The sequence below is a fragment of the Capra hircus genome, chromosome 24 (genome assembly GCF_001704415.2).
Source record: "Capra hircus breed San Clemente chromosome 24, ASM170441v1, whole genome shotgun sequence".
NCBI lineage: Eukaryota > Metazoa > Chordata > Mammalia > Artiodactyla > Bovidae > Capra > Capra hircus.
The window spans coordinates 49,019,896-49,043,554 of record NC_030831.1 but is presented as its reverse complement, the minus strand read 5'-3'; the positions used below and the strand labels follow the sequence as shown (position 1 = coordinate 49,043,554).

The window sequence follows — 23,659 nt, the reverse complement described above, 5'->3', positions numbered from 1 at the left end:
AAACACACAGACACAAGTTCTATCCCTGGATCGGGAAGGTCCCCTGGAGTAGGAAATGGCAGTCCATTCCATTATTCTTGCCTGGAAAATTCAGTGGACAGAGACGAGCCTGGCGGGCTGCAGTCCATGGGGTCGCAAGAGTCAAACACGACTGAGCGACTGAGTGCACACGCAAACTGACTGGCCAGTATAAGAAACACAATCTTATGAAATATAAGAACTCTGAGAATACTGTTCCCTTCCCCAGGGCTCTACAAGAGTCAGTCAGTCAGTCAGTTCAGTCGCTCAGTCATGTCCGACTCTCTGCGACCCCATGAATCGCAGCACACCAGGCCTCCCTGTCCATCACCAACTCCCGGAGTTCACTCAGACTCACGTCCATCGAGTCCGTGATGCCATCCAGCCATCTCATCCTCTGCCGTCCCCTTCTCCTCCTGCCCCCAATCCCTCCCAGCATCAGAGTTTTTTCCAATGAGTCAACTCTTCACATGAGGTGGCCAAAGTACTGGAGCTTCAGCTTCATCATCATTCCTTCCAAAGAACACCAGGGTTGATCTCCTTCAGAATGGACTGGTTGGATCTCCTTGCAGTTCAAGGGACTCTCAAGAGTCTTCTCCAACACCACAGTTCAAAAGCATCAATTCTTCGGCGCTCAGCCTTCTTCACAATCCAACTCTCACATCCATACACGACCACTGGAAAAATCATAGAGAGTAGTGCTCATCAAAGGTTTTCTATTGCTGTCTTTGTCATCTGTCTTTGTTTGGGGTGTTTTGTTTACAACCCTTTCCTTTGAAAATGCAAAAACCATTCTTAGTTCAGAGACCACATTAGAACAGGCCACTAATCTCATTTGGCCCATGGTTTGTAGTTTGCCAGTCCCTGTAGTAGATAAAGAACTTTAGACAACCACAATGACTGGGGAGATACAAATATAAAGACTGGTGAAGAGCATTATGTATATTTGTACTCGTAGAACTAACACGAAACAACATTCATGAAGGAGAAAGTGACGATAGTATGTCAAGGCTGTGTATCTGACCATGCACATTCATCACAACTATTAAAATATGGAGGAGGGAGATGGGGAGAACATGTAAACAGAATAAACTGCCGATGGCCTGGTGGTTAACTCGGAGTTAAAGGATATTATTTCAGATGCTGGGAGAGAAGTGGGAGGAAGAAGATGAAGTAATGAGTTAATTTGATATTGCTTACAGTAGCTAACCAATAGAAAATGACAAAAAATAAGAAACAGGGATTACATAAAGTTCTTCACATAGAGGTAAGCATTAAAACAAAAATACAAATTTCCGAATGCCAAAAAATAAAATATAAAAAAGAAAGCAAATAAAATATACCACATATGAAAGGCTTTCCTGATAACTCAGATGGTACAGGATCCACCTGCAATGCAGGAGACCCAAGTTCATTCCCTGGGTCTAGAAGATCCCCTGGAGAAGGGAATGGCTACCCACTCCAGTATTCTTGCATGAAGAATCCCACAGAGGGCTACAGTCCATAGGGTTGCGAAGAGTCAGACATGACTAAGTGACTAACACTTAGATAAAAAACCTGGATGAATGTAACATAAAATTATATGTGAGAGCATTGGAACCAAACAAGTTGATCTTCAGTCTAAAACTATTGATAAGAACTGGTTGAATAAATTTTGGCACATTCACATGATAGAGTACTATCCATCTATAAAAATAAATGAAAAATATTGCTATATGAAGTTCTGTATGTTGCCGCATAATCATCCTCAGGATAGGTTGGTGATACCCATTTATATCTGAATCTATTTATATTTATTTATCCATTTGGAACTATTTATATTTGAAAAACATGAAAGGACAAACTATAAAAAAAAATTTTTTTTGACAGTTACCTATAAGGAGAGTGAAGGAATAGGATGAAAGTGATTTCTGAAAGATAAAGGTAGACTCTGTTATTCCTATTGCCTTAGGTTTAACTTAAACCTATATAAAGAGTTCCTAAGTTAAGAAAAAGTTCCTTCAGTAGAGCTGGTTTGAATATTACTGATTATACATATAACATGAGCATAAAACAGTTTGAAAGAGTAGTCTCTAAAATTTAAATAAATTGAAATAAATATATATCCAGTCAGTGGTATAACCAAACATCTTAGTGACTCTTCTTCTCTAGTAGGCTGTACCTTAAAGACACAACTGAAAAAAAATTAAAATGTTTTTACTAATCACAGTTGTGTAACAACCTTGGTATTGTTATTTCAAGACCTGTGCTTGTAACTCAAGATAAAGCAAAGGAGCAATTGTACAATATTCTAATTTTGTTTTCCCCATTGCCTTGGGAACCTGGAAGCAGTGTATGTATATATAAAATAGAAGAGATTGAATAAAAACACTTTGATCTTAGTTTAAATAGGAAGTCTTTGTATGGACTCAGATTTTTGTTTTTTAATATCTGTAGGTATGTTTAGCCACTCTGTTTCTGTCCTTTGAACTCACAGAAATAGTGACCAGCCTAGTAGCACAGCATTGAACATCACTAGCAACAAGATTTCTACTAAAAGAAACAAAGGATTTATCCCGCCTTTCATGTAAGATGGTAGCAAAACAATAGATGTGAGAAAACACCTCTTTAGGGAAATGTTACAGCTGACCACTGAAAATGGAATGATACTATTAGAATATCACCATTTAAGGAACCTTAAGAAATGAATGGAGCCAAGCAATGAACATGAGTAACTGCTGACTTAGACAAAAAAGAGAACCAGACATGATGTGTCTCCTGATATAGAACACACCATCATTCATGAAGTAGTCTTGCTTTAAAAAAAAAAAGACAAGAAACGCCTAATGTGATCAGGCCTCTAGATTCATCTGGCAGTTTATTGGAAGTATGTAGAACAGAGAAACATGAAATGCCACCATCAAAATCCATATTGCAAGAAACTCTATAGGACAAATAACCTGATTTAATCAACTAATACATTACAATGAAAAAGAGAGAAACATCCTTTAATAAAGTCAAGTTGTACTATAAAGACTTTATTTGAATCCTCATACTAACATACTCTTATTAAAAACAAAAACCATTTTTTTGCCAAATAAAAATGTTGAAGACTGGATATTTAATAATTTTCAGAGATTACTATTAATTCTTTATATTTGAGGATAGAATTATAGTTTTAAAAGAAAAATCTTTATCTTTTGTAGGTACCTATTAGTATATTAATGGCTGAAAGATATATCTGGAGTTTGCTTCAAAATGACACTTGGGGGAAGAAAGTGGCTGAGTATAAAGAAACTAAATTGGCCATAAGTTGAATCATGGTTGAAGTTGGATAATAAGTAAATGGAGGTTCATTATTTTATCATATCTTTGTATATATTTGAAATTTTCCGATTAAAGAGTTAAAGAGGTTGCAAGCCATGTGAGCGTACTTATACTTAACACTGCTGACGTGGTAGAAAATGGTTAGATGGTAAATTTTATGTTACATGTACTTTACTGCAGTTTTTTCTTAAGTTAAAGAGTATGAGCATACGAATCTGAAAAAACTAGGTTTAGCTTTCATGTGACCTTGACTTTAACCCTGCTGATCTTTGGTTCCCTCATTTGTTAAATAAAAACAATAATACCTTGCCCATGGGATTGTACAAATGAAATGCGATAATGCATAGAAAGTACTTAGCACAATATCTGACATATAACTATAACTTTATAAATATGTGATATAAATCTTCTTGCCTGGGAAATCCCATGGACAGAGGAGCCTGGCGAGCTACAGGTGTTCATGAGGTGGCAAAGGAGTCGGACACAACTCAGTGACTAAACAACAACGTGTAAATATGTACTGTGTAAATATCAGTGCCAAGTATTACTACCACTACAGCTTCTGCCACCTACAGTAGGAAAATATGTCCTTCATCCTCCCATCGCTAAAAACTAAAGCTTATTATGAAATAAGCTTACTCTGCAAGTTAGATAGACTTGAGTTAACTCTAAGTTTTAGCACTTACTTGATACACTACTTTGGTTAGTTAATATTTAGTGACCTCAGAGGAGTTATTGTAGCTCCCTAAGCTTTGGTTATCTCATCCACAAAATGAGGATGCTAATACCTACTCTGTAAGTTGGATTGAATATTGGTGATTATACATATCACGTTCTTGACCTAATGCCTTGATCATAGTAGGTTCACAGTAAGTGATGGATATTGTCATACCATGATTGTACTCTTTCATATATGATTATCATTATTCAGGAATGGAAGGAAAGACGGGCTTTTCCATTTATCCTTCCTGGCCAGTATTTATCTGGACATAAGAATAAGCCTAGTGTGCTGCAGTCCGCAGGGTTGCAAAGAGTCAGACACGACTGAGCAACTGAACAACAATAGCAAGAATAATGGATTTCTGATTTAATTATGGACTTAGATTTTAAATGGATTTAATAAAACATTTATTAAAGTTGTACCTATTTCTTTTGAAATTTCAGTATCTTTTCTTTGTTTCACTGGGTTTTGTTTATCAGTAGAGCCTTATCTTCCTTGTAGCTCAGACTGTAAAGAATCCACTTGCAATGCAGGAGACCTGGGTTTGATCCCTGGGTTGGGAAGATCCCCTGGAGATGGGAATGGCAATCCACTCCAGTATTCTTGCCTGGAGAATCCCATGGATAGAGAAGCTTGGTAGGCTACAGTTCGCGGGGTCTCAAAACAGTCAGACATGACTAAGCAACTAACACTAACTGACTCAGAGCCTTATCACCTTTCTATTTAGAGGCATGAATGTTCCTCTCAAGAGTGCTCTGGTTGCAGTTTAAAGATAACTGGAATACTGATGCCCATTGTTAACCTTATTTTTTTCCAGTTTAAAAAACCCTACACCGAAAAGGACTTATTAGGTACCAGATGTAAATAGAAAAGCACTCTTTCCCACTTGCGATTTAAGTACAACAAAGATGAGGTCCGCACCTAACAGAAATGCTCCAGAACGGATTCCAGAAATACAGTGTAGGTGACTACTCAGATCTCTTTCTAACTCTGTATTCTGTGAATGTTTTTTGTCTCTATTTATGCTATCCTCACTGCTTTATTTCTTCTCATCAAATAAGACATTTCTCTCATTATAGCATCATCATTACTATTTACAGAGCGTTCACAAGAGATAAAGCATTACACAAAGCTTCATGGAACTTGCATGATGCTAGGAGGCCTGGCCATTGTCTTTAAGGAACCTATCGAGTCATTAACATCACAAGGGGCAGCCACAGAGATTTTTTAAATGAATTGATTGTATTTATATCCTCAATATGTAAATAATAATACATGTCTACTTACTTTCCCAAAAGAACGAGAGAAAGCTTTCAAGTATTATTACATAAGTCATTGATAAATCATATGTCTGAGCTTCCGTTTTGCCATCCAAGAACAAAGACTCAAGAATCAGACATACCTGGGTCTGAATCCTACTTCCCTCTCTTAGTAGCTGTTTAACAGCAAGGAAATGACTTAATCTTTTGAGTTTTAACTTCCACTTCTGAAAATAATCACAACAGTCCTACTCTTAGTTACTTGTTCATTTTTAAATATAAATTAAAGGAGGGAATCATCCATTCAAAACATGATTTTATTAATGTCATATTTTGCCCCAGGTTGAGAAGATCCCCTGGAGAAGGAATGCACCAATATTCTGGCCTAGAGAATTCCATGAACTGTATAGTCCTTGGAGTCACAAAGAGTTGGACACGACTGAGCAACTTTAACTTTCACTTGGGCATATAGTGATGATTGAACAGACATGCACCCTGTCCCCGCCCCACCCCCTCCCACCTCAGGGAGTTAGTGGAGGGAAGAGCCCACTCAATTAGCAAGCAGATGAATACAAAATCATAAATAGAGTAGGCAAAATAACTATAGCATAATGCAGGAGAATCGTGAGAATCTTAATTTAGATTGGGGGATGTGGGTGAGCTCGACTGCTTGTTGCTCTGTGAGAAAGTGATATTTAGCTGAGACCTGATAGATGAGTAACAGTCAGCGGGGAAAGAGTGGGAGTAGTATGTTTACCAGCATATGCAAAGGCACTGAAGCAGGACAGGGCTGTTGATTCAGGAAGCTCTAAGCAGACCAGAATGTCTTGCAGTGTGGATGTGCTGAGTAGGGAAAGTATTAAGTGGGATTAGAAGTATAGGTCAGTATAGTCAGCCTGATGGACTCCTCCTTTTAAGGAGTTTAGATGCTATCCATAATTTGGAATCAAGCCATTACAGGGGTTTTTCGTTCGTTTTTTGGTGTGTTGTTGTTGTTTGGCAGCACTGGGTCTTTGTTGCAGCCCACAGGTTTTCTCTAGTTGTGGTATATGGGTGTAATTGCTCCACAGCATGTAGGATCTTAGTTCCTTGCATCTGGCCTAATGTGCCTTTGAAAAGAATATTGTGGCAAAATGACTTAAAGAGATGAGAGTTAAGACTCAGAGTCCAGTTGAATCAACCCAGTGAGAGATGATAGTGGCTTGGAACTCAGAGAATTCTAGGCTAGACATGGAAATGCAGAATGAGATATTCAAAGTCACAAGGGAGATGAGAGCACGATGAGAGAGAAAGTGGCATGAGAAGGAAAGGACCCCTGGGGGGCTGCCAGCCTTCAGAGGTTGGATAGATGAGGAAGTGTGTGATGTCAGGTAGGCATGTCTTAAAAGGAAGAAAGAATGAACCCACTATAGGTTGAAGATTGAGGATGAGATGAGGATTAAAACATAGCCACTGTATTTGGCAAAACAGAGATGATATCTGGGCATGTAGAAATGGGAATTATTTTGAATAGTATAAACTCACAGGTAGCTAGATTAATCATGAGAAGATTCTTTTAGAGATTAGATTTTTTAAAAGTGAAGTCTAAGAAAGAAAGAGTACGACATTGCTTATTCTCCGTCTCCTGGTTAGGACTTCCCTGGTGTCCCAGTGGCTAAGAATCTGCCTGCCAGTGCAGGGGACACAGGTTCGATCCCTGGTCTGGGAAGATTCCACATGCCCTGGAGCAGCTGGGCCTGTGCGTTGCAACAAGAGAAACCATACCAAGGAGAAACGCTTGCACCGCATCTGGAGAGTAGGCCCCGCTTGCTACAAGCAGGAGAAGCCCATGTGTGGCAGTGAAGACCCAGACCTTCCTACATACCCTTCCTAGCATACCCGACTTTTATGAAGTTTTTATGTGGATGAATGGTAATAGTTATGCATGCATGCTCAGTAGCTTAGTTGTGTCCAACTTGCGACCCCATGGACTTATAGCCCACCAGGTTCCTCTGTCCGTTGAATTTTCCAGGCAAGAAGGCTGGAGTGGGTTGACATTTCCTTCTCCAGGGGATCTTCCCCACCTACGGATCAAACTGCCACCTCCTGTGTCTCTTGGCATTGGCAGGCAGATTCTTTACCACTGCTGCTGCTGCTAAGTCGCTTTAATCGTGTCCGAATCTGTGCGACCCCATAGACAGCAGCCCACCAGGCTCCCCCATCCCAGGGATTCTCCAGGCAAGAACACTGGAGTGGGTTGCTATTTCCTTCTCCAATGCATGAAAGTGAAGTGTGAAAGTGAAGTTGCTCAGTTGTGTCTGACTCTTAGCGATCCCATGGACTGCAGCCTACCATGCTCCTCCACCCATGGGATTTTCCAGGTAAGAATACTGGAGTGGGTTGCCATTGCCTTCTCCGCTTTACCACTGGGCCACCTGGGAAAGCCGATTAAATAGTACAATATACTAAACAACATCTGCTGTCTTGCCTAGCAGATGGTAGTTACATGGCAGATACCTGTGCAAGTTGGTGGGAGAGGTGGAAAGGCAGCAGGAACTGCATGTCCGAAAGGCCCCTTGGTGAAGTGGACCATGGAATGGTCAGGACACAGGGACATCTAGTTTGGCTAGAACATCAAATATAGGAAAGGAATGAAAGAAGTGAAGTGAACTACATCAAGCAGGCCTCACAGATCAAGGCAGGTGAGTTCAAACTTTCCTTAGTACAAGAGGACCTTTAGAGCTCCTTCCAGCTGAGAAGGACCCAAAGACAGAAGGAAAACAAAGACACTTCTAGCTAAGAAAAAAAAAAAAAAAATAGCCCTGGAGAACTTCAAGTAGCTGTAGGAGACAAAATGGTGAAAAAAATAAAAAAAACCCAGAGAGGTCCAGGGAACACATTTTGAAAACCTACTGAGGTAAAGATTCAGGCATGTTACTTGCCATTCATAGCACCAAGGGCATAAGAAATGGAAAAGCAGAGCAGAGACTAAAAGTTAAGGGTGAACTTTGGAACTGCTGTCTAAAATTTTGAAAAATAGCAAAGGAAGACATTCTTCTAACAGGATACACAAAGTTTTACTAATTAGTACATTAGAAATGATAGAAATAGAGTTGTTCCTTCTAAAATAGGGTGCTTCCCTGCTGGTCCAGTGGTGAAGACTTTGTCTTGCAACTCAGGGGACATCAGTTCGATCCCTGGTCTGGGAAGATCCCATATGCCGCAGAGTAACAGCCCATGAGCCACAGCAGCTGGGCACTTGTGCAGCAGCTGCTGAGCCTGAGGGCCCTAGAGCCCATGCCCACTGCAGGAGAAGCCGTGGCAATGAGAAGCCCGCACACGAAACTAGAGAGCAGCTTCCGCTCTCAGCAACTAGAGGAAGCCTGCACACAGCAGTGAAGACCCAGCACAGCCAAAAACATGTACTTTTAAAAAGTCAATAAGAGAACACCGGGAAAAAAAGAATCCAGAAACATATCCAAGTATACATGGCAATTCAGTCCAATTATCCCGAATTTCACATCAGAGAGGATAAATGATTGAATCATTGTTATACTGGGTTAGCTGAATGATAATTAAATAGAAAAAAATGATAATAGTTAAACTTGTTTAAAACACAAGTTAAGAAATTTCCTGGCGGTCCATTGGTTAGGATTTGGCACTTTCACTGCTTTTCCCAGGTTTGATCCTCTGGTCAGGGAACTAAGATCCTACAAGCCACATGGTATAGCCACAAAAGGAAAAAAAAAAAAAAGGTTATAAGTCAGGATATACATCAGGACTGTAATTAATAACTCATGATAAACATAATAGCTAAATACGCTGGTTACTTTTCTTTAAACCTGTGCATCTGTCAAATTTTAAATTAAGTTGTGCTTACCAAGCAAAGTGAAAAGTACTAAAGTCAAAATGTACAGTATGCCCACAACTCAGGTTATAGGAAGCTCCAAATTGTTTCCTCATAACACTGATATTATTTCCATGAGATTGCAGGATCTGTATAAGTATCACTTACCTTATATAATAAGCCTTGCATTCACCATCCCATCCATGGTTCAAAGGAAATCCTCTTTGAAAGCACATATAAATGTATTTTTGCTTTACAAATGTTTGTCATTTTCCTCTCAAAAAAATATAGAGAGAGGTTTTGAAAAGCAAGTACAAATGAGGGAAATGAGTGCTATGTAACAGAGAATGACAATTAGGGAGGGAGAGTGTGTGTCTGAAAAGGCTTTAGATGATTATTTTCTTCTTTTCAATCTTTCATCCTAGTGTCTTTACTATTACATTACTTATGTAAAGCCTCTGTCCATTGAGTTCAAAGCGCTTACAGTCATCAAGTCATTTATTTCTTGGATTTATTGAATGGGTGCCCATTGTTCAAAAGCCCGTGGGCGTAAGTACAAAGTTATAAAAGCACACAAATTAAATGTGATAGCACAGGAGCAAGAGAGAATGCCAGCAGGATCACTACTGTGCCTATTGAGAATGCCAGACTCTTGTAAAGAAAGAAAAGAAGAGAAAAAGAAAAGGAATAAAATAGCCACCTAGGATTCATCATACTCTGAGAGTTGCAAAATAGATTTGTCACTCAAAAGTAGTGACCATAAGGTACAGTTAACAGGTCTAATTGAATTTAGAGAGTGCTCTGGAAAATGGTCCAACTCTTCAGACTCTGATTCTATTCCAGTAACAAGGCAAGAGAAATGATCGTTCTCTCACCCTCATTTTACAGAGACGATATTGAGGTGCAAGGGGATTTGGTGAACTACTGTGGTCTCAGTCATAGGATTTGGAGCATGATCTTACACTGAGTTCAGTTCAGTCACTCAGTCGTGTCCGACTCTTTGCGACCCCATGAACCACAGCACACCAGGCCTCCCTGTCCATCGCCAACTGCCGGAGTCTACCCAAACCCATGTCCATTGGGTTGGTGATGCCATCCAACCATCTCATCTTCTGTCGTCCCCTTCTCCTCCCACCCTCAGTCTTACCCAGCATCAGGGTCTTTTCAAATGAGTCAGCTCTTCACATCAGGTGGCCAAAATATTGGAGTTTCAGCTTCAACATCAGTCCTTCCAATGAACAGTCCTTCCAGGACTGATCTGCTTTAGGGTGGACAGGTTGCATCTCTTTGCAGTCCAAGGGACTCTCAAGAGTCTTCTCTAATACCACAATTCAAAATCATCAATTCTTCACTGCTCAGCTTTCTTCATAGTCCCAACTCTCACATCCTTACATGACCACTGGAAAAACCATAGCCTTGACTAGATGGACCTTTGTTGGCAAAGTAATGTCTCTGCTTTTGAATATGCTGTCTAGGTTGGTCATAACTTTCCTTCCAAGAAGTAAGCATCTTTTTATTTCATGGCTGCAGTCACCATCTGCAGTGATTTTGGAGCCCAAAAAAATAAAGTCTGACACTGTTTCCCCATCTATTTCCCATGAAGTGATGGGACCGGATGTCATGATCTTCGTTTTCTGAATGTTGAGCTTTAAGCCAACTTTTCACTCTCCTCTTTCACTTTCATCAAGAGGCTTTTTAGCTCCTCTTCACTTTCTGCCATAAGGGTGGTGTCATCTGCATATCTGAGGTTATTAATATTTCTCCCAGCAATCTTGATTCCAGCTTGTGTTTCTTCCAGTCCAGCGTTTCTCATGATGTACTCTGCAAAGAAGTTAAATAAGCAGGGTGACAATATACAGCCTTGACGTACTCCTTTTCCTATTTGGAACCAGTCTGTTGTTCCATGTCCAGTTCTAACTGTTGCTTCCTGACCTGCATACAGATTTCTCAAGAGGCAGGTCAGATGGTCCGGTATTCCCATCTCTTTCAGAATTGTCCACAGTTTATTGTGATCCACACAGTCAAAGGCTTTGGCATAGTCAAGAAAGCAGAAATAGATGTTTTTCTGGAACTCTCTTGCTTTTTCCAGGATCCAGCGGATGTTGGCAATTTGAACTCTGGTTCCTCTGCCTTTTCAAAAACCAGCTTGAACATCTGGAAGTTCACAGTTCACGTATTGCTGAAGCCTGGCTTGGAGAATTTTGAGCATTACTTTACTAGCGTGTGAGATGAGTGCAATTGTGCGGTAGTTTGAGCATTCTTTGGCGTTGCCTTTCTTTGGGATTGGTATGAAAACTGACCTTTTCCAGTCCTGTGGCCACTGCCGAGTTTTTCAAATTTGCTGACATATTGAGTGCAGCACTTTCACAGCATCATCTTCTAGGATTTGAAACAGCTCAACTGGAATTCCATCACTTTCACTAGCTTTGTTCATAGTGTGCTTCCTAAGGCTCTCTTGAGTTCACATTCCAGGATGTCTGGCTCTAGGTGAGTGGGAGTGATCACACCATTGTGATTATCTGGGTCATGAAGATCTTTTTTGTACAGTTCTTCCATGTATTCTTGCCACCTCTTCTTAATATCTTCTGCTGCTGTTAGGTCCATACGATTTCTGTCCTTTATTATCCCATCTTTGCATGAAATGTTCCCTTGGTAGCTCTAATTTTCTTGAAGAGACCTCTAGTCTTTCCCATTCTGTTCTTTTCCTCTATTTCTTTGCATTGATCGCTGAGGAAGGCTTTCTTGTCTCTCCTTGCTAGACTTTGGAATTAGGCATTCAAATGAGTGTATCTTTCCTTTTCTCCTTTGCCTTTCTCTTCTCTTCTTTTCACAGCTATTTGTAAGGCCTCCCCAGACAGCCATTTTGCTTTTTTGCATTTCTTTTTCTTGGGGATGATCTTGATCCCTATCTCCTGTACAATGTCACAAACTTCCGTCCATAGCTCATCAGGCACTCTGTCTATAAGATCTAGTCCCATAAATCTATTTCTCATTTCCACTGTATAATCATTAGGGATTTGCTTTAGGTCATATCTGAATGGGCTAGTGGTTTTCCCTACTTTCTTCAATTTAAGTCTGAATTTGGCAATAAGGAGTACATGATCTGTGCCCAGTCAGCTCCCGGTCTTGTTTTTGCTGACTGTATAGAGCTTCTCCATCTTGGGCTGCAAAGAATATAATCAATCTGATTTCAGTGTTGACCATCTGGTGATGTTCATGTGTAGAGTCTTCTCTTTGTTGTTGGAAGAGGGTGTTTGCTATGACCAGTGCGTTCTCTTGGCAGAACTGTATTAGCCTTTGCCCTGCTTCATTCTGCATTCCAAGGCCAAATTTGCCTGTTACTCCAGGTGCTTCTTGACTTCCTACTTTTGCATTCCAGTCCCCTGTAATGAAAAGGACATCTTTTTTGGGTGTTAGTTCTAGAATGTCTTGTAGGTCTTCATAGGAATCAGCGAACTAAAATGGACTGAAATGGGTGAATTTAACTCAGATGACCATTATATCTACTACTGTGGGCAGGAATCCCTTAGAAGAAATGGAGTAGCCATCATAGTCAACAGAAGAGTCCGAAATGCAGTACTTACACTGAGATTCCCAGTTAAACCTTGTTTCATTTCTTTCAGCATTTTAGCTTGTGTTCTTAGGGGCTAGCTCAGCTGGTAAAGAATCTGCCTGCAATGCAGAAGACCCCAGTTTGATTCCTGGGTTGGGAAGATCCGCTGGAGAAGGAATAGGCTACTCACTCCAGTATTCTTGGGCTTCCCTTGTGGCTCAGCTGGTAAAGAATCCGCCTGCAATGCGGGAGACCTGGGTTCAACCTCTGGGTTGGGCAGATCCTCTGGCTATACATGTTTCTTTCTCGTCGTCTCCTTCATATGATGATTTTAAAATGGATATCTTCAGGGATTTACTTGACAGTCGGGTGGTTAAGGGGCTTCCCTGGTGGCTCAGCTGGTAAAGAATCTGCCTGCAATGTGGGAGACCTGGGTTCAGTCCTTGGGTTAGGAAGATCCCCTGGAGAAGGGAATAGCTACCCACTCCAGAATTGAGGCCTGGAGAATTCCATAGACTCTACAGTCCATGGGGTCGCAAAGAGTTCAACACAACTGAGTGACTTTCACTTTCAGTGGTTAAGACTCTGCTTCCAATGCAGAGGCTGCAGGTTTGATCCCTGGTCAGGGAACTAAGGTTCCATATGCTGTGTGTGGTGTGGCAAAAAAATTTTTTTTTTCTTTTCAGTTAAGTAAATCAGAAAAACTTAAGCTAATTCTAAAATGAATTTAGAAGAGGAAATGCCTCATTTTTCAAGAAGTCAATAGATAATTAGACATTCTAAAATAAAGAAATGAGTATACACGTATTATTTCAGAATAAGAAGACAGATGTTGGAGGAAATAGCTAAAATGGCTCAAACTACTGACCTCTGGGGAGTGGGCGTTAACAGAAGGAACAGGAGGATGGATCTGGGGGACTGACTTCTCTTATTTTGTTTCAAATCTGGTAGTCATCCCAACTTTCACACTTTTTGTTACTTTGATAAAAATTAAGACAGAAGTTTAGGGGGAAAGAAATAAGGAACAGGAAGCTATACACATGTAACAATAAATACTTGGGCTCATTTTCAAAACTGAATTTAATATATTATTCTCTAAGGCTTAGCCTATAAAATAGCAAGCTTGTCAGCACCCTCACTTTATAAAGCAGAGTCTGATTTTTGGTAATTCAAGAGAGATTGGCTAAAACTGCTAATAAATTATGCATTCCACAATTAGGCATTTTCTCCTACTTCTGGTATTTTTCTTTATTTAATTGGAAATCTCTAATGACATTGACTGAAACTCTTGAAAGCATTATAATGTGAAGTCTTAAATGGGACACTTCCTGTGCTTCTTTATTCAAGTCTCTGTCTAAATTGCATTTTTTGATCCTCCCGTTTCTCCCTTTTCTTTGCCTTGAAGGATTTCCCACAATTCACAGTTCTCTCCCACTGGACTCTAGGCTCCGTCTAGGGAAGGACTACATCCATTGGTCACTGCCTGAATCCTGAGTCTCATCCAGTGCCTTTTCACAGTGCCAGTCTTTCAGTATTTGTTAAGTAAATGACAGATTTCGTCTGGAAATGCTGTGTTAACTAATAAATAGCCATTGGAAGAATTGATTAAATTGTACCAATTAGCCAGGTCACCTGAAAGAGTTAATAAGATTTCCCCAGCTGTCTAGGGCACCTTGAACCAGATCTTCCAGGGCCAGTAAATTACAGGGGAGCATGGAATACTGGGCAGGTGTTCAATATCCTTCCTGTTACCAGAGCTCTTTGGAAGTATAAGGAATTTTCACATAGCAACTGTTTTTGAGATCTTCTGTAAAAGGCAGTTTGTAACTGTATTTTTGTGTGTGCAATTTAATTAGATTTTAATTTCTCCCTCTGTCTTTATATGTCTTTCAGTTTTTGAATTCTTTTTACACAACACGAGCAATTCCTATCCCATTTACTCAAATTTTGAATGGCATGGAGTTGAAGCCATTCAGAAGGTTCTAATCATTCTTTTATTTGGTTTGTTGGCACACCAAAGAGTTAGAGTTAGCAGTCACTGTTGAATAATAACCAGTAAATTAGTTCAAATAATGTCACAACATGTTTTCTTAAACATAAATCAAACATACATACAAGGAGAAAAACTCCTTCCTAAACATTTTGGTTGGAGAGGCATTTTTATTAAGAAAGCAACTAAATTGCTAAAATTGATTTTATACTGCTATTTTCTTATTCTTTAGATACTTGAGACTTCTTGTTCACCTAGCTCAGTATGATCTTTTGGTAAAATCCAAGTGATTTTCAGAAAGGTTCAAACTTATCATTGGCTTTATGGATGCAGTGAGATGGAGGTGTCTCTCTAATCGCAGCTGTGCACGTTTAGGTCCTTGCCAAAGCTAAATGAATGGCGCCCAATACAGAAGACTTTCTCTTGCACTTATGTATGTTTGTGACTGTTGCACACATACTACAACATGTTCAGTCTGTTCCGCTCGAGCCTGTGCACATCTAATAACCTCTCTGACTTTGGACCTTAAGGAAACTATGGTTTTCCTTTAACTAAAGAAAAACTAAAACTGCCTGTCTTTATTTACAAACTTGTAATACAGTGGACCAAAGAGAATTACCATTAAATTGCAACTTAGTGGTCTGCACATTGTAGAAAAAGCTGCATCTTCATTGTATTCCTTGTACTGTCAGTGTGCTTTTTTTTTATGAGAAATGCTAATTTTAGATTTATTGTCAATAATACTAGCATTGATACTTAAAAGTTTCCTTGTTACAGTGTACTCCTTACCCTAAAATGTCTTTTACTTGCATTTTCCTATCTTCCTCCTAACACATTTTTTTTCCTATTCCCAAATTGATACAAGTAGACTTAAATATAGGCAAAGAGGAAAGGAAAGGGAAAATATATTCCTTGTTGTCAAATAAATTTCAACTGGAGAGACTCCTTGAATAGCCTTTTCCCCACATTTTTATATTAATATCACCTTTCCTTTTCCGCTAAAAGAAGTATTTGTTTCATGCTACCTTAGCCCTCCCCCATTTTTATTTTATATTTTACATATTGATAGTTGTTTCTACAAACTTTTGTCCAGGAAAAATTTCCAGAAAATAAAATTAAGCATCTCTCTTTTCCCAAGAAATCAGCACCAAATAGCAAAATGGCAGGCAACCCCAACTCATGACTTAACTGCTAAATTATGTTCCTAAGGTGGGGCTTTTAAAGTCCCCCAAATTAATTCCATGTTATAGAAACATTAAAATAGATGTAAGTGAATGAAAAATTTGTAGTTTATAACTCTATATTCACAAACAACAGCATGTTTAAAATTGTTTTGGGTGCCTTTGAAGCTTTTGAAAATATAAATCCAATGAATTTTCAACTGAAGACATCTTGTTTTAGTAACTCTTCCTGTAGTAAGCATTCTTCATTACTCTAAGGACCTTCAAACTGCTTTTAAAATTAGTTTCTGCCACAAGAAATAAATTGCAAATTTAATACAGGATTGCCTCCCAAAGTTTTTGAATGGTAATTGCTGGGCAATAGGCAGTTGCCATGGCAACTTCTTCAGTGATCCCTTACTCTAATTGTAGCAGCAGACTGAGTCACCCTCATTGCCATTGACCTTGACTGAATCGTGAGCATTGGCAGTTGTTTGGACGAAACATAGGCATTGGTCCCAGGCATTAAGCAACCATAAATACAACCTTTGGTCATTATGTGGAATATAGTTATAATGTAGTGGATTTCAAATCAAGCTGTCTTCAATCAGGAGTCACTTATATTTCAGCGGTAGACTTGGAATATTTTTGAACACAGTATTTCCTAAAAGGATTAACCATTTAGTATAGCAAGGTCGTAAGATCTCAGATTCACAGTTAGCTCAGAGCATTTCATTGAAATGCACACAAATGTTTGAAAACTCATTTAAAATTTCAATGTCATGGAAGCACTTCTCTGTGTAAGTCAGAGAACAGTACACTTGTTTGATTGACTTAGTGCCTAATAGTTAACATACATCCCAATTACATCTAAATCTGATATGAAACTTTGGTTTACTATTACTGTTGCTAGTAAAAGTAACGATTTCTTGAGCTCCTTTTGCAGACTGGCATTGGTATTTTATATACACATTATCTTGTTTCTACTCTAATAGCTTTGCTGATAAAGAAATCAAGGTTTAGATCTTGTCTGTGATCACATGAGCAGTAGTAGAACAGGGATTCAAAGGCCAGTCAGGTTGACCACAGAGCCTTGCCTGTTAACTACTGTGCCATAGTACTCCTCTTTCATATTCTGGCCAATTTCCCATAAAATTGGGGAATCATAAGAGTAATTGCTGCTGATTTGAATCCATAAGAATCTTTTTTGGTGTCTAGATTGAGGTGTGTAGCATACTTCAGTTATATTTGCAATATTTCCAAATGAAAATAGCAAGTTAGTTTTTTGTTCCCTTTTGTAGATGTTAAATTCCTTATGTATCTTGAAAATAGTATCTTTGAGATGTTTCTATTTTATAAAATTAGACAGGATTCTGAACTCCAAGATGTAAAGGACAAGGACTACGTTTTATTTTATAGCCTCAGAATCTGTTCCCAGTGCTTAGTGTTAGTAAGTGTTAGTCGCTCAGTCGGGCCCGACTCTTTGCGACCCCATGGACTGCAGCCCTCTGTCCATGAGATTTTCCAGGCAAGGATACTAGAGTGGGTTGCCATTTCTTTCTCCAGGGGATCTTCCCAACCCGGAATCGAACCCGGCTCTTTTGCACTGCAGGCAGATATGCTGTAATGTCATGACATTGCCCTTCAGTTACTGTTTGTGAAGTCACTGTCTTCTGTGGTTATGTTCATTACTCTGTTTCAATCAGATGGGAGTCTGTTCTGTCAAATTTTGTTAAATTGTGGGATGAATTTGTTTATTCCCATCTAGAAATAATTGATAAAGATAGCATTAATTTTGTGTTAGAGGGAACTTCTGTTTTAAAAATAAAAATGCCTCAAGCATAAAATATAGTTTGGCTCTTAACATAACAATTCAAAAAATGCATCCTATATTACTGCTTTTTATTTTAATTTGCTAATTATCTGAAAAATAAAGTGGAGTGCTAATTAATGCTACTTGAGACAATCTCTGTACAGACCTTTTGCAAAAGCTTATTTGCCAGTGCTTTGCTAGAAATCTCACAGACACATAGAGTTTCATGGCGTGAAGTTTGAAGACCATTAGTTGAGTGGGGGAGGAGGGCTTGCAAGATCACTGAGCTAATTGTTTTTTGAAATTTTTCAAATCTAAACAACTAGAAAAATTTTACAATGACAACCGATAAACCAACACCTAAATTCTGCAGTGGATATTTTACTAAACTTGTTTGTTACCTACCTATTTATCTCTAATGAAGAAGGAAACAGCAACCTACTCCAGTATTCTCGCCTGGGAAATCCCATGGACAGAGGAGCCTGATGGGCTACAGCCCATGGCGTCACAAGAGTCGGACACGACTGAGCAACTGAACCACCACCGTCATTCATCTCTGAGCTTGTATCAGTCCATTACTGTCTTTTATACATTTCATACTGAGTTGCCCAGGACCCGTTAGTTTAATAACATACATGGTATTCCATTGTCCAGATGTACTATAATTTATTTAACCAGTCATCTACTGTTGTACATTTGCTTTTATGGCAGGCATAATGACCCTGAAGGGATTGTGTAAAGTGTCCGTGCCCTAATCCCCAGAACCCGTGGATTTGTTAAGTTACTTAAAAGGAACACCGGAGATGTAAGTTTATGAAGATAGGGAGATTAGTTTGGCTTATTCAGGTGGACCCAGTCGAAACATGTGAGCCCTAAAAAGCAGAGAACTTTATCCATCTGGAGCAGATGACACACTTTTAAAGGGGAAGTCCAGGAGATGCAAAGCTAAGAGGAATTTGACACAGCATTGCTGGTGTGACATGGAAGGGGCAGTGTAATTTGGGCAGCAGGAAGTTCCTAACAGATTCCCGGCTGATAGCCAGCAAGAAAATAGGAAACCCAGCTCTGCAGTCTTGAGGAACTGAATTTTGCCCATACCCTGAATGAGCTTGGAAGGGGATTCTCCTTCAGGGCCTCCAGATAAGTGCCTCACGCAGCTGACGCCTTGATTTTGGGCTCCTGAGACCAGAGCAGAGGAACCAACCAAACCAACCAAACTTGAATCTCGGTAGAACAGCGAGATAAATCAGCATTGTTTTAAACTGTTACATTTGTGATAGATTTTTATGGCAGTAATAGAAAATGAATTCAGGGATGGTGAGGATTTTTTACTTCAATATAAACATTCACAAGGCTGAATCCTTGAGTACAGCCTTACTCATTTCCTTAGCGTAAATTTCTAACATTAGAATTGCTGGGACCATGTTTAGTCCGTAAGTCTGACTCTTTGTGACCCCATGGACTACAGCACCCCATGGGCTTCCATGGTGGCTCAAGTTGGTAAAGAATGCATCTGCAATGCAAGAGACCCAGGTTCAATCCCTGGGTCAGGAAGATCCGTAGAGAAGGAAATGGCAACCTGCTCCAATATTCTTGCATGGGAAACCTTATGAACAGAGGAGCCAGGCAGGCTACAGTCCATTGGGTCGCAGAGTCAGACACCCCTTAGTGACTAAACCACCACAGCACACCAGGTCTCCCTGCCCTTCGCCATCTCCCAGAGTTTGCTCAAACTCATGTCCATTGAGTCAGTGGATCCCATCCAACCATCTCATCCTCTGTCACCTGCTTCTCCTCCTGCCTTCAATCTTTCCCAGCCTCAGGGTCTTTTTCAGGGAGTCAGCTCTTCCAATGAGGTGGCCAGAATATTGGAGATTCAGCTTCAGCATCAGTCCTTCCAATAAATAGTCAGGGCTGGTTTCTTTTAAGATTGACTGGTTTGATCTCCTTGCAGTCCAAGGGATTCTCAAGAGTCTTCTCCAACACCACAGTTCAAAAGCATCAATTCTTCGGCACTCAGCCTTCTTTATGGTCCAACTCTCACATCCATACATAGGTTTGACTATACAGACCTTTGTTGGCAAGGTGATGTCTCTGCTTTTTAATATGATGTCTAGGTTTTTCATGGCTTTTCTTCCAAGGAGCAAGTGTCTTTTAATTTTGTGGCTACAGTCATCATCCACAGTGATTTTGGAGCCCAAGAAAATAGTCTGTCACTGTTTGCAGTGTTTCCCCGTCTGTCTGCCATGAAGTGATGGGACCTGATGCCATGATCTTATTTTGTGAATGTTGAGTTTTAAGGCAGCTTTTTCACTGTCCTCTTTCACCTTCATCAAGAGGCTCCTTAGTTCCTCTTCACTTTCTGCCTTTAGGGTGATGTCATCTGCGTATCTAAGGTTATTGATATTTTTCCCGGCAGTCTTGATTCCAGCTTGTGATTCATCCAATCTGACACTCCACATGATATACTCTGCATATGAGTTAAATAAGCAGGGTGGCAATGTACAGCCTTGATGTACTCCTTTCCCAATTTCCAACCCGTCTGTTGTTCCATGTCCAGTCTAACTGTTGCTTCTTCACCTTCCTACAGGTTTCACAGGAGGCAGGTAAGATAGTCTGGTATTCCTGTCTCTTGAAGAATTTTCCACAGTTTGTTGGATCGACACAAAGGCTTAATCATAGAGAAGCAAAAGTAGAAGTTTTTCTGGAATTCTCTAGCTTTTTCTCTGATCCAACGGATACTGGCAATTTAATCTCTGGTTCCTCTGCCTTTTCTAACTCAGCTTTTACATCTGGAAGTTCTCGGTTCACATAATGTTGAAGCCTGTCTTGTGTCTGTGCTCAGTCACTAGTCATGTCCAGTTCTTTGCAACCCCATGGACTATGGCCCACCAAGCTCCTCTGTCCATGGAATTCTCCAGGCAAGAATACTGAAGTGAATTTCCTCCTCCAGGACATCTTCCTGACCCAGGGATTGAACCCATGTCTCCTGCAGCTCCTGCATTAACGGGCAGATTCTTTAAAACTGAGCCACCTGGGAAGCCCATGTTGAAGCAAGCCTAGCTTGAACGATTTTGAACATTATCTTGCTAGCATGTGAAATAAGTGAAATAGTGGGATAGTTTTAACATTCTTGGTGTGGCCCTTCTTTGGGCTTGTAATGAAAACGTACCTTTTCCAGTCCTGTGACCACTGCTGAGTTTTCCAAATTTGCTGGCATATTGAGTGCAGCATTATCACAGCATCATCTTTTAGGATTTGAAATAGCTCAGCTTAAATTCCATCACCTCCACTAACTTTGTTCAGAGTGATGCTTCCTAAGACCTACTTGACTTCATACACCAGGATGTCTGGTTCTAGGTGAGTGACCACACCTTAGTGGCTATCCAGGTCATTAAGAACTTTTTTTGTACAGTTCTGTGTATTCTTGCCACTTCTGCTTAATATCTTCTGCTTCCGTTAGGACCATACCATTTCTGTCCTTTCTTGTGCCCATCTTTGCATGAAATGTTCCCTTGGTATCTGATTTTCTTGAAGAAATCTCTAGTCTTTCCCATGCTATTGTTTCTCTTTATTTCTTTGCATTGTTCGCTTAAGAAGGCTTTCTTATCTCTCCTTGGTATTCTTTGGAACTCTGCATTTAGATGGATAGGTCTTTCCCTTTCTCCTTTGCCTTTCACTTCTCAGCTATTTGTAAAGCCTCCTCAGAAGACAGCCATTTTGCCTTTTTGCATTTCTTTTTCTTGGGTATGGTTTTGATTACTGCCTCCCATACAGTGTTACAAACCTCCATCCATAGTTCTTCAGGTACTCTATCAGATCTAATTTTATTTAGGTCATACCTGAATGGCCTAATGGTTTTCTCTATTTTCTTCGATATGAGTCTGAATTTTGCAATAAGTGGCTCATGATCTGAGCCACAGTCAGCTCTCAGTTTTGTTTTTGCTGACTGTATAGAGCTTCTCCATCCTGGACTGCAAAGAACATATCAGTCTGATTTTGGTATTGACCATCTGGTGATATCCATGTGTGGAGATATCTCTTGTGTTGTTGAAAGAGGGTTTTTGCTGTAACCAGTGGGTTCTCCTGGCAAAACTCTGTTAGCCTTTGCCCTGCTTCAGTTTGTACTCCAAGGCCAGACTTGCCTGTTACTTTTGCATTCCAATCCCCTATGATGTAGAAGACATCTTTTTTTGGTGTTAATTCTAGAAGGTCTTATAGGTTTTATAGAACCATTCAACTTAAGCTTTTTTGACATTAGTAATTGGGGCATAGACTTGGGTTATTATGATGTTGAATGGTTTGCCTTGGAAACATACTGAGATCATTCTGTGACTTTTGAGGCTGCACCCAAGTACTACATTTCAGACTCATTTGTTGACCATGAGGGCTGATCCTTTTCTTCTCAGGGATTCTTGCCCATAGTATAGATACAATGATCATCTGAACTAAATTCAACTATTCCTGTCCACTTTAGTTCACTGATTTCTTAAATGTTGATGTTCACTCTTGCCATCTCCTGGTTAACCACTTCCAATTTACCTTGATTCATGGACCTAACATTCCGGGTTCCTATGCAGTATTGTTCTTTACAACATCAGACTTTACTTTTACCACCAGGCACATCTACAACTGGGTGTCGTTTCCACTTGGCTCAGTGTCTTTATTCCTTCTGGCGCTATTTCTTGGCTCTTTTCCAGTAACATATTGTACACCTGCCAAACTGGGGGCTCATCTTTCAGTGTCATATCTTTTTGCCTTTTCATACTGTTCATGGGGTTCTCAAGGCAAAAATGCTGAAGTGGTTTGCCATTCCCTTCTCCAGTGGACCATGTTTTGTCAGAATTCTCCACCATGACCAGTCCATCTTGGGTGGCCCCATACAACATGGCTCATAGTTTCATTGAGTTTCACAGAGCTGTGATCCATGTGATCATTTTGGTTAGTTTTCTGTGATTGTGATTTTCATTCTGTCTTCCCTTTGATAGATGAGGATAAGAGACTTGTGCAAGCTTCCTGATGGAAGGGATTGGCTGTGGGAAAAACTTGTCCTGGTGGGTAGGACAATGCTCAGTAAATCTTTAGTCCAGTTTTCTACTAATGGATGGGACTGCACTCCCTGCCTGTACTTTGGCTTGAGGAGTCTGCAGTCTCTATTAGGGCTGCCATACTCTCTGGTGGGCTAATGGCAACCTACCCAAGAGAACTTATGCCAACATGCTGTGCTTCCCAGGACTGCTGCTGCCATTGTCCCTGACCCTTTGACAGGCTGCTGTCGACCCACACCTCTGCCAGAAACTCCCAAACACAGGCAAATCTGGCTCGATCTCTCGTGGGGTCACTGCGCCTTTCACCTGGTGCGCACAGGGTTTAGTTTGTGCCCTCCAAGAGTCTCTGTTTCCCCAGTCCAGTTCAGTTCAGTCGCTCAGTCGTGTCCGACTCTTTGCGACCCCATGAATTGCAGCACGCCAGGCCTCCCTGTCCATCACCAACTCCCAGAGTTCACTCAGACTCACGTCCATCGAATCAGTGATGCCATCCAGCCATCTCATCCTCTGTCATCCCTTCTCCTCTTGCCCCCAATCCCTCCCAGCATCAGAGTCTTTTCCAATGAGTCAACTCTTCACATGAGGTGGCCAAAGTACTGGAGCTTCAGCCTAGCATCATTCCTTCCAAAGAAATCCCAGGGTTGATCTCCTTGAGAATGGACTGGTTGGATCTCCTTGCAGTCCAAGGGACTCTCAAGAGTCTTCTCCAACACCACAGTTCAAAAGCATCAGTTCTTCGGCGCTCAGCCTTCTTCACAGTTCAACTCTCACATCCATACATGACCACAGGAAAAACCATAGCCTTGACTAGATGGACCTTAGTCGGCAAAGTAATATCTCTGCTTTTGAATATACTATCTAGGTTGGTCATAACTTTTCTTCCAAAGAGTAAGCGTCTTTTAATTCCATGGCTGCAGTCACCATCTGCAGTGATTTTGAAGCCCCAAAAAATAAAGTCTGACACT

The 23,659-nt window shown here is 40.3% G+C and overlaps 1 protein-coding gene across 3 annotated transcripts in view; it reads left to right on the top strand.

Annotated features, from left to right (window-relative positions):
* DYM (dymeclin) overlaps positions 1-23,659 on the top strand; it is a 392,550-nt gene that overhangs the window by 276,759 nt on the left and 92,132 nt on the right. The gene's annotated exons all lie outside the window — the stretch shown is intronic.